Below are 11,130 nucleotides of genomic sequence, written 5' to 3'. Positions count from 1 at the left end.
AATAAAATTTTCAGTAAGTTTTTTATGTGTATTTATTATATCCTTTCATCCAAAGACTTAATTCAAAAAAATTTACAAACAAACAGTTTAGGAAACTGTTTGAATTCAGAGTAATAGCAACAGCAAAGTTAAAATCACTAGCAAGAGATTTCTTAGTTTTTATAAATGACGTGTTGAGTTCACGGCTTTCATTCGTTGCGTTTATTCTTCTCCGGTTGAAAATATCTCCGGTGCCTTCAGACAGACAAATAAGAGCGAAGTACCTAAAATACAAAATAAGTAAAGAAAAAAAAAAACACAACAAAAAAAAAAAACTCATTTTATGACGGCCGTCTTCTTCAGATAAAAGGGGTTTTCGTTCCGTGAAAAACGCCTGGCTTGCACTAAATACAGTGGCCTGTCCTGGCCTAGCGCATTCCAGCAGGTGGTTTGCGATGTTAGCGCCGCTGTCGGCCATTACGGTGTCTTTGTGCAAACACGTGGACCATGCGTTCTACCTGTGTCTGTCTGTGGATGTGACATACACTACCAAGCGCAGGTACGCGAAACGTTTTAGCCGCTCTTCGGGTCGAAACTTATGGACTGACAATTTACGGAGAATGATCTGAACTGCGGCAGCAGCGTGTCGCCGACGGCAAAGACGGGGAAAAATGCAGTCGGTCCCGCCCCTCAGCCCAGCTGCCTTATCCCAAGGAGGTTCTGCTACCTGGAGTTGTGATGTTGTCCCGACAACTTTCGCTTCTGAGGCATGCATCAGACGGGCTGTAGGTTCGTGTAACCCTAGGTAGTGCAGTTCGCGGAATGCTCTCTCTGTTACCCTTCAGCCGTTCCTCCATGACTGTTCCAAATGACTGAAGGTTCGTAACTATTCTCATGTGTGTGCGTGCATGCATGCACAAGGTTGGCTTAAGTTTCACGATCGGTGTCGTCCAAAGCAAGCTAGAAGTTTACTTATCTCAAGAAACAAAGGGAGCCACCAGCAGATGACGGCAGGGTCTCTGATCGCTTCTAGCTGTATTTAAGAACGCTAGGATGAACAGGTAAGTGTCCCTGTAAGACGTCTGAGATGATATTCTCACCTCCTGTTTTCAGTGTGGTGCATGCATATTTAAATACACGCTGTGCAACAGAGGCGGGTATGTGTATGTGCACGGTCGAATATGTATTGCTGCGAGAGATAAAAAAAAACCAATTGGGAAAATTAAAAGGCCACAGTTTTTGTTGGTCGAATGACTAACGCAGTCTGCGCAACTCCTTGCTGCCAGCGGTTTCGTAGTCTGGGTGGAGTTTCTCAGCCTGTCTCTACATTCGAAGATAAGGATCTTTTGTGTCACTACTTTTCAAGGATTTACTACAAGTGGGTGAGCCAATGCAAGTTCACTGCCATCTGCAAGTTTGTAGACTGCACATTTGTGAAATTCGTTTGTCACCGCTATACATTCCGTTCATTACTTCCTTCTCGGCCTGAACGTAAAATATGCAAGTAAATGTGTGGGGATTGTATGTGGCGTGCGCTTTCTCGTTTATGCTGTTTCTTCTCGGATTAGGCTGTTTTCATATACACATTTGGTATGCATCCTATAGCATCTTTGGTATGCATCTTTTTATATCTTGGAGTGTTTTTCAGATGATTATAATTGCCTCGGCAGTTCCCCTATACTCAAAATAACGGCTTCGGCTTCGGGTGTTCGTTAAGAGGGATATATATATATGGGTTAATTAAACCTGCTGAACTATTCATCACGAGAGTTTTTTTTTTTTATTTTTCATTCTTTATTAAGATTTCAGTGCATTAATTAAAACAATTTTTTTCTTTCAAGGATTTCACAGTATAGAGAATAGGGAGAAATTAAAATTCCGAATGTAATAGAGAATAATATGGCAGAGTATTAATAAATAAATATTCATTTATTGCAAATACAGCACATAAAATAATCGAATACATAGCAGATTTCATAATTAACAATGACTAGGAATTATACTTCTGAATTAAAAAAAGAATTTGCAGAACAGAACATTTGGCTTGCAGTTGGAAGCAGGGTGCTGTTTTTATTTCTCTTGATTTTATCGGAGATCTGACTCCTGTAGGCTTCAGAGTTGAGTAACCTGTTGGGATTTATGAGGTGAAGGGATGCATTGGGAAACATTCTGTCCATTTGTTTGAGCCTGGAGAGATTGGATTTTGAATTGTTGGTTTCTTGAATTTTTCCTGTTGGGAGCAGCTATTATATTGGCTAAGTTTGGTGAATCACATGCAGAAGTAATTAACTTTGCAAGAAGCGTGACTCCAGACTCGTTGATCATCTGTTGCAGAGGCTTTGTTTTTAAGTTTTCATAAAGCTGTTGCCTGGATATTGTATGGGGAAAACGAAGCTTACTATTGAGCCATCTAAGTCTTAACCCAATATTCTAGGGCAAGGAATTTCTTAACGGTTACTTGAGGAGAACCAGACCAGACTTCGAAAGCATAGGAAAGATGCATCTTTGAACATTCTTAATGACTGTTTTTCTGTTTTGAATCGCTGCTGTTTCTTTGATTAACCGTTTTGCTTTTTGAAATTTTCGAGCAACATATAAATAGTGGGTATTAAAGGAGAAATTTTTATCAAAAAACAACTCCACGGTCTGTGCGGACATAAACATTTGGGAGTGGGACATGCAATTTTTATTTCTATGTGGTTGGGTTGTTTCTGAAGGAAATAAGTAATTTGAGCAGATTTGCTTGCATTTATAGTCAGATTGATATCTTTCAGATACTTGATTTCACAAATCTGTAAATTCGCTTCATTGATAACTTTGCGAATGTCATCGCTGGCTTTGGAAATGATAAATAACTTTAAATCATCGGCATATGCCAGTAGATTTGGATTTTTTTGTATTCACTAGCTAATCGTTTAATTAAATTTATTAATCACATTAATATTCCAGAAATAAAATCAGTGTATTGCTTGAATCTCAACTTATTGTTGTACTGAAAAGATGCACATTTCAAAATGGTTTAAACTAAGATTAAGCACTTCTAACACGTGAGCATGGTTGTTGAAACAACAAGCAAGTATTTTGGTTGCAACTACTATTAGCTGCAAACAAGCAAACAGAAAAAAAAAAACACAAATGATTAAGTGCTGAAAATTAAAAATTAAGTGTCTACCCTCACCATGAAAAGCGATCAACGCAGATTCCGCTATAATGGTGCAACTGCTTATAATCAAGCGGGTAGACTGTGTAATAGTGACTGTAGATACCTCATACAACAAAAAATAATAAAATTAAAAGAAATATGAAGGAAATAACAGGTATGATTTCAAAAGAAAAGTACAAACAAATCCCCAAAAGGTCGTATTCCCAGAGGGGGAGGAACTGCTGAGATGCAGCCAACCGTTCACTGGCTCTTCCCCCTCCATACAACCTGTGAAAGATGGAACTAAGGAAAGCACGGATAATACAGTAAGGTTGCACATAATCAAATTAAAAAATGTAAATTTTTATAACGACTAGTGGCGAATCGATTAATCAGACTAAATAGAAATATGCAAAACAAAATAAACAGAATCGTAATACAAAGGTAATCGCAGAAAATAATAACAGAAGCAATGCTATCCGATATAATTAATCAACTAAATGACAGAAAATTATCCAAAAAAGGAGGGAGAGTCTAGAAACAACAGAAAAGCAAGTGTAAAATAAACAAGTGGGTTCTTAAATTTCCCTAATTTCCAGATAAGGAGGTGGGAGCTAGAAACAATTCACATTGACGGTCTATATTGTCCGTAGCAGTTATATTAAATCTTTTCTTTGATTTAATGCATTGTTTGACTCCCGGCAGGGCATCTGATTTTTTTGGCCTCAACTAAATTTCAACATCCTTTCCAAGCGTTCCCTTAAACGAGTATTTCGCTAAAACTCCGTAACATCGAACACCTTCCGTCAGTGCAGCGTTTGTTGTTATTCAGTATGCTTTTTACATTCACCTTCTGTACGGCTTACAAGCTAGAGAAGTGCAAGTGGATAGCTACATAGATTGTGTTGATTTACAATAATATTTACAGTATTCGTTTATAATAATAAATATTTACACCTATAAAGATTGTTATTTAACATATGAAATGAGATTAATATATACAGAATTATTGGATAACTGAAACGATAAAGGAGAAATTTAATTATCAATTTTTTATTCATGCGTATTCAGTTCTTATGATTCGGTCCGTGTAGGAGTGGTCTGGCGGTCTTTACTAGCTGTGAAGTGTGTGACAACGCTTCCATAGCTTCTATCATTATAATATTCCTCTTAATTTTCAGTTCCTGTCCGATTTCGTTAGCATAAATTAATTAAAATTAAATTTTAATTAAAACTGACTGTCAAAAAGTGATAACCCGGATGGTAACTGAAGCAACTAACAATTTGTTTCATTTATAATGCTTTACATTAGTGGAAATCATGATTTTATTGTATTTATATGATGGTTTTGTGTTTCACACGTAAATGTTAAATAATATGCGTCAATTACTTTAAGTGAAATTAAGAGGGGGGGGGGCTTTTAAAAATAACATTTCATATAGGTGGTAGTTTGATAACTGTAACTCTACTGTATTCTCGAATAATACCACTGCTTAGGGTCCATAGCTCCAGTGCGATCTATCCAGGAGTTATATCAAGAAATAATGTTCCAGTGATTTGTAATAAAATTACTTGTAAAGTCATTACAGCTAAGCTATCATTCCTCGTGACTTTTAGTGTACCCGTTTTCAAAGAACCATCACAAACCCCTTTCGTAAACGAACTTACTTATGATGGAAGTGCTGTTTTTAAAGACACTAGGACTACCGCTGTATGTTTTGCAATCACTTAAGGTAAACGCATCTACGGGAAATGTTCCAGTATTCGGCTAGGACTAGACTGTTTCAAAATAAATGTTTTGTCAGCAGTGGCGGAATGGTCAGGGTGTCAGCTTGCCCAATGGCAAGTGGGCCCCTTTGCAATAACATTAGACAATATGTTAGCAGCGTGAAAATATAATAGTTGTGGGTGGGCCCCCTTTGTCTCCTGGTAACCAATATTTTTAGACCCAGTCTGCCACTGGTTGTGTGTATACGTGTTAATGATGATTTAATTAAAATTTAATAAATCCAGTAAAATGATTTCTTGTTTATAATCAGGCACGACCGCTGTCAAAGGATTTTATAATTACCGTATTTTCCACGCGACAAGCGCACCCTTGTTTTAGAATTTAGAAGGTAAATTTTGAGAAAAATATTTCATTGCATATATTAGAAACACAGATTCACGAGCGTTTGTTGAACAGCTTTTATTTTTATCATTGATACTGTTACAGTCATCATTTCTGATGGAAAGGCCACCTGGACGTGCCATCTCTAGTCACGGCTAAAGATAAAGAAATGACTGCGCGCACTTAGCCTTAGGACAGTAAGGGCAATAAGACGCAGGGCAATTTTAGGCAACATTTTCCAGGGGAAAAAAGTGCATCTTGTGTGTCAATGCAGAAAATATGGTAATTACTTTGACAAAAAATACTATCATTAACCATACTCAGTAGTCACGTGAGCTTGAACCACGGCCCACTCAAGTCTTGTGCAGTACTGCACTCTTCCGCTTGAACACTTAAAGGACCATATACGATTGCTAATATCAGATAAGCATTAAAGTTTTTTGTATCATAAGTAGCGGAAACTGACTTATGCTTATTCAGACTTCCGCAGGACGATGGAAAATAAGTGAAGAAAATCTTTGGCACTTTGTCGAGATCCAGCTTTCCAAAGAAGTCTGAATATTCTCACATGAATTTAATTGACTTAGTTTTGCGACACGACAAACACTCTTTCGAATGATATTCGAGTGTTCGAATATCATTAAATTCCAAGTGACGATACTGAAAATGATAATTTATACTTTTCATAGCTAAGACTTAAAACTAAAAATATTTAAATAAAAATAAATAAATATATAAAAATAATCTTAATTTTGAAGTACTTTAATCACCACCACTGTGCAGTTCTCTAAGTAGCACTGTAATGAACTCGATTTGAAGTAAACCCTTCAGTTATACACCTCTTGTGTGAACTGATAACTTTCGGTTCCGAGAATATCATTAAGAATGTTAAGAAGTGGCCAAGAATCGTGTTACAATCATAAATGTTGATAACATTTGTGACATTAATTCAAATTCTATTATTCATGATCCCACTGAACGCCATTCCAAATACGGAGGATGCGGAAAGGTCAGGGAATGACAACCGCATATACCCGGAACAATATGGCCTTAGTTGCTAATGCTCCTAAAAACCAAACAACAACAACTGAACGCCAGTAATTGGAATTTTAATTGGAATTATTATGAATACCGGCAACTTGTTGGAAAGAACTAAAATTTTGGTTAATTTTAAAATTCGATTCATTGTTTCGCTCAGAGTGCATAGTGGCATAGTATTTGGGGTCAGGCGCCACCGGTGGCTTCCCACATCTGCGCATTGCTCAAAGTGCAGTGGATACACAGAGATAGAGGTATCGCTGGCCGCCAATTAGCATAATGAAAAAATAACCACCAGTAAGGGCTGTAGTCTAACAAAGACACGAAAAATCTATAAAAAGATTGTCAGAAATGACAAACGTTAATCGACAAGTGTCAGGAGAATGCACCAAAAAATTCAGTTGTTTTTTTTTTTTTTTTTCCCGTGAGCTCTAACCTATCGAGAACTTAAACAGAGAACCTACAGATTAAGCAAACAGATCTCACTCCTGTCAAACAACGATAAGCATATTTGAAGACAATCAAGATGTTTGTTGAGGCTCATTTTGATTTGAACAGTAAAGTCAACAAAAAATTACCGTATATGCGCTTCAAAATTCTTCATCACAGAAAAATGCAGTTGGATGGCATTACTCAGTGGTGCTGTGTGTCTACCAGGTGAATCACTCCTAAAGATAACTATCCTATCCTAACATAGGATAGGATAGTTATCTTTTTATCTCCACTTCACATTAAAAGACTTCTTATGCGCTTTGCAGTCTGCGCAAGTAGCACAGTGGTATCGTTACCGTTCTCCCCACATCGGATGAAAAAGGACCGGGTTCGAATCCTGTCGATGACGCGAGGACCATTTATGGGCTTTTTTCACTCAGTAGCAGAGTTAGTCGGTCGCAGGCGTAAACAGCAAGGTTTCCCCCGAACCTGGGGTTTTACGTTTAGCAAATAGATCAGAGGACAGACACAATACACATGGCTAGATTAAATAACTTTTCGAGGTAATTTTTTTTTTATGCGCTCCACATGGTTCCAATAAGACAGAGGTTGTTATTAAGATATAAATATCTCAGGCGACAGTAGCATGGATTTTTCTCCCGGAAACTTGGATTTTTCGTCCAGCAAAACAGAAATCGACCTCAGAACACACGCAATTTACAGACAATATACACGGAGCAACGTGGCCTTAGTCGCCGGTGCTCCTAAAAAATATCTTGAGTTTAATGATGTACGAATCAGGTAGGCTGTTTTCTACAAATGCCTTCACACATTTTTCCAAGAAAATGGTAGTAAATAAATCTCCAAGTTGCATTTTATTATATTTTTATTCGATTTGATTCTTACGGATTTAACATTTTAATTAATTTCCAATACCATGTGGCTATACTGCATTTGAAGTTGTAGCTGTAATGCTTTTATACACTTGTCAAATTCTACGAAGCAAAAAGGTGTAAAATATACATTAAACAGACTGGAAAAAAAGAAGAAAACTTAGTCGAAAGGATGCATTTACGGTCAGCACGGTGGATTACAACTGCTATTCTACTCTCAGTAATGTATTCCATACTTTATCGAAATCGCCTCGGTTCGATTACAGATCCTATCCATGTAGAGGAATACTTCTCGTCAGGACAGCAGACGGAAATTTTGTGGGCCATTTTCACTCTGTGGCAGTTTTAGTATTAGCCATATAGTGCAAAGAAGCCACAGGCTTTTGCCGAACCGGCCACAAAAAAAAAAAAAAAAAAAAAAAAAAAAAAGGAAAAAATAGATAAAATACAAATTAAGCGTTTTTCTTCGCCCCCAACTACTTGCTGTGGCAACTTATTCCACAACAATTCGCTGGCTAAAAGAAAACTTCCTACAATCTAGTTTAAACTTCTTCTGTAATTTGAATTTATGGACCCCCAGTTCTGGAATTCTTTATAACAATGAAAATTCCACCTTCATACAAACCCCTCTCAGAGCCTTATAAACCTCAAGCAGGTCCTCTCTAAGGTCTTGGTTGCTAAGCGCTGTAGCCCACATAATTAAAGCCTTTCCTCGTACGGTCGCCCTTTTGTCGATCTCACTATGCGAGTTGTCCGTCTTTGGACCCTTTCAAGAAGCTTAATGTCTTGTTCTTTTTAGATGAGGTCTCCATACTTGGACACAGTATTGCAAATGTGGTCATACAATTGTCTTATACAGTGGGATTATTATTTCAACCGGAAATATTCCGGAAATTAGAAATAAAGATATTTCTACTGGATATTGTTCGATAAATCAGCCATACAACACCATGGGCTTTGCTGGCCACCTATTAACATTGCTCAGAGAACTTCATATCTGCTCGTACTGTAACTCCCAAATCTCTTTCGGCCTCTGTTTTTAATTAAACCCCACCAAGTGTATAATTATTTTGTGTTGCTATTAGACACAAAGTGATAAGTTATTTTGTGGAAAAACAACTTATATACACTTTTGGGTGATGTGCAGGAATGTGGAACCTACAGGGGAATAAAGTTAATATCTCATTCGATGAAGATCTGGGAAAGAATTGTGGAAGGAAGGATAAGGCAGGAGGCGGAAATAGGAGAGGAACAGTTTGGTTTCATGCTGGGAAGAGGAACAACAGATGCGGTCTTTGCTTTAAGGCAGGTGATGGAAAGATACAGGGGGATGCAAGTAGAGTTGCACATGGTGTTCATAGACCTGGAAAAAGCATATGATAGAATTCCTAGACAAGAGGTATGGAGATGCATGAGGGAGAAGGGTGCATCAGAAAAGTACGTAAGGTTTGTGAAGGAAATGTACGAGGGAGCGGTGACTCAGGTTAAGAGTAGGTAGTGTAGGTATGACTGAGGGGTTCTCTGTAGAAGTTGGACTGCACCAGGGATCAGCTCTTAGCTCATATCTGTTTGATCTGGTAATGGATGTGTTGGTGAGAGAAGTGAAGAGTAGAGCACCATGGAGCATGCTGTTCGCGGATGATATCGTACTGTGCGAACCATCCTAAGGAAAGGTAGAGATGAAATTGGAGGAGTGGAGGAAAGCGTTGGAAGAGAGAGGCATGAGGATAAGTAGAACAAAGACAGAATATATGGTATTGAATGGAGAAGATGAGAGTTCTATAAAACTGCAGGAGGAAAAGCTACCATCAGTTTCGAAATTTAAGTATCTGGGATCGAACGTTGAGAGGGATGGAGGATTGAGTGCAGAAATACAGCATAGAGTGTAATGTGGATGGTTGAACTGGAAAAAAGATGAGTGGGGTGCTGTGTGATAAGAAAGTAAATTGTAGAATGAAGGGAAGAGTGTATAAAACTGTGGTTAGACCTGCATTGATGTACGGTGCTGAGACATGGGCGATTACAAGGGCCCAGGAGAAGAAGACGGAAGTGGCGGAGATGAGGATGCTAAGGTGGATGTGTGGTGTGACGAGGAAGGACAGGATAAGAAATGACTACATCAGAGGTACGGTTAAGGTGGGCCTCTGAGTAAAAAAATGCAGGAATCTAGGTTAAGGTGGCTTGGACACGTGGAACGAAGAATTGAGGAGTATGTGGGGAAGAGGTGTGAAAAGTTGGAGGTGATAGGGAAGAGGAAGAGGGGGAGACTTAAGTTGAGATGGAAGGACAAGGTGGCAGAGGATTTAAAAGAGAGAGGATGGAGGAGAGAGGAAGCCCAGGATAGGGAGGAATGGAGGAAAAGAACTAAGGACGGAAATGCCGAGCCCATATAAACGTGGGAAGAAGGCGAAGATAAAGAAGAAGAAGAAGAAGTATAAGTTGTTTTGTGTTTCCCAAGTGTAAGGCATTAAAACATAGCTGCCACTTTTCTGATCATTCTTGAAGCCTGTTAAAGTCATCCTGAAGGAGCGCTGCTTGATACTGATCATTAACGACTCTCCCAATCTTTACATTTTCTGCAAATTTTGACATCACGCTCTCTATTCTTTCGTCGATGTCGTTTATGAAAATCAGAAAAAAAAAAACAGTGGTCCAAAAACCTATCATTGGGGGATCCCACCCCTGAGGCCACTCCGCAGTCCATCTTAGAATCTTTTCAGTAATTTCAATATTGTTCCAGCTTATACATTTCCAGCTTCCAGTTTATAATGTCTTATGAGGGACTGAGTCAAATGTCTTCCTAAAATCCATATCAACTATGTCGAAATTGTTCCCTACATCCAGCTCCAGAGTTGGATGTGCTGATAGAGCGTACGAGGTTAGGTAAACATCATTTTCCCTTAACAAAAGTTTTAAGAATGACATTTCTATCTAAATGTCCTTGGATTGAACTCTTAATCATTGCCTCCAAGGTATTCCGTACTACTGAAGTTAGAACCATCTTTATGTATTAGCGATACGTTGGCGCTACTCCAATCCAAAGAAATCTCTCCAATGATGCCCTCTTTATTAACCTCACTGGTTCAATACATCCTCTGGTCGCCTCTCTGAAAATTACTGGGTATATGCAATTACCTCTAGGAGATATGTCTTTAGACTCGAAAGTTTTTCAAATAAGTAGTCATCTGAAATTTCGAAATAACTACACTTGTATTTTCATGTCTCGGCCTCAGTCGCACAGCCTCTTCTCAGCATGAAGGATCTTTCGTCAGTAAAGGCCGATGTGAAGTTCCTGTTTAATGCATACGAATTATCAGCTGGGTTATTTAAGACTTTCCCTCACCCAGTACACAAGGGTCCGATCTGATTAGTTTTCTTCTTCTTTGTATTCACATACATGAAAAACTCATTGTTTTTCATGTATGTGAAAAAACAGCCTTTTCATACTCAGCTTTGTTCTCCCTAACCTTATCTGTGGTACCATTCAGATGAACTTGTAGCTGTTGTAGGCTTCAGTAGTTTTTCTCCCTCTGTAA

General features: G+C 38.4%; 1 protein-coding gene across 1 annotated transcript in view; it reads left to right on the top strand.

Annotated features, from left to right (window-relative positions):
* Window positions 1–968: 968 nt before the first annotated feature.
* The window catches only part of LOC150083126 (ankyrin repeat and fibronectin type-III domain-containing protein 1-like), a 558,629-nt gene continuing 548,467 nt past the window's right edge, over window positions 969–11,130 (top strand). The window contains exon 1 of the mRNA XM_090378398.1: window positions 969–1,040. The gene's annotated coding sequence lies outside the window, so the exon portion shown is untranslated. The remainder of the gene's footprint in view (window positions 1,041–11,130) is intronic.

The sequence above is a fragment of the Mastigoproctus giganteus genome, chromosome 7 (genome assembly GCF_048544385.1).
Source record: "Mastigoproctus giganteus isolate SK-2022 chromosome 7, ASM4854438v1, whole genome shotgun sequence".
NCBI lineage: Eukaryota > Metazoa > Arthropoda > Arachnida > Uropygi > Thelyphonidae > Mastigoproctus > Mastigoproctus giganteus.
This window is presented reverse-complemented; position numbering and strand designations above follow the sequence as displayed.